General features: G+C 37.0%; 1 pseudogene; it reads left to right on the forward strand.

The window, feature by feature from the left end:
* The first annotated feature begins 325 nt into the window (after nt 1-325).
* LOC109391379 (small nuclear ribonucleoprotein E pseudogene) lies at nt 326-639 on the forward strand (annotated as a pseudogene).
* Nucleotides 640-1,105: the final 466 nt, after the last annotated feature.

The raw sequence follows: 1,105 nt of genomic DNA on the forward strand, positions 1-1,105 counted from the left end.
CAGAGCTCAAAGCTATTGATGCGGGGTGGCCACATGATAGAAAATCCGTCAGGTCTTATGGAGCTTGTGGCCATTCAATGGGTCATTCAGGTGGCGTCAGTTGTCCAGCAGCTGGGCCCAGAATGGGTTAAAAAGAACATTAGGCTTCAATGATTACAATCAACAAGTATAAATCACAAATTTTAGGATAATTATCTAAAGCAGGTGGTAAAAACACTTCTTGTGATTCAGGCTAAAAGTAGTCTGTTTCCTAAGATTAAGAAACAGATTTACAAAATAATTAAGAAACAGGGGGAGGTTAGTGTGGTCTTTGTCAGCTTCCATCATGGCATACCGTGGTCAGGGCCAAAAGATACAGAAGGTGATGGCGCAGCCCATCAACCTCATCTTCAGATACTTGCAAAATCTATCTCAGATTCAGGTGTGGCTTTATGAGCAAGTGAATATGCGGATAGAGGGCTGTATCATTGGTTTTGATGAGTAGATGAACCTTGTATTAGATGATGCAGAAGAGATTCATTCTAAAACAAAGTCAAGAAAACAGCTGGGTCGGATCATGCTAAAAGGAGATGATATTACTCTGCTTGAAAGTGTCTCCAACTAGAAATGACTAATGAAGTGAGAAATTGTTGAGATGGCAATACAGTTTGTGTTTTTTAGGTGTCCTTTGTTGGGAGTATATTAAACGTTTATTCATATTGCTTTGATTACCCTTATGTTATTACCAGATGACAATAAATGCTGAGGGGTTGTTTTTATTTAAAAAAAAAAAAGAAACAGGGGGATAGGAGCTAAAAAACTGGGGAAAAGGGAATTTGAGGAAAAAGAAACTTAAAATCTCTATAGGAAAAAAACTTAAAAGTTTTTCGCTTGGCCCGTATTAGATGGTGATCAATTCTGATAGGAATCAAAATACCAGGTTTGTTGTTCTGTTTTTGTTTTTTCACTTAGAATGGTAGATTGGAGACCTCTGGAGTAAGATAAAAGATTGAACATGTGCATCTAATTCTGTATCCTCCAGAAACTCCATTAAAACAACAAAACAATGAATATTTACAATTAAGACATGGTTAGCACAACAGGAAATGAGATAAAATCAACAGGT

The sequence above is a fragment of the Hipposideros armiger genome, unplaced genomic scaffold (assembly GCF_001890085.2).
Source record: "Hipposideros armiger isolate ML-2016 unplaced genomic scaffold, ASM189008v1 scaffold_291, whole genome shotgun sequence".
NCBI lineage: Eukaryota > Metazoa > Chordata > Mammalia > Chiroptera > Hipposideridae > Hipposideros > Hipposideros armiger.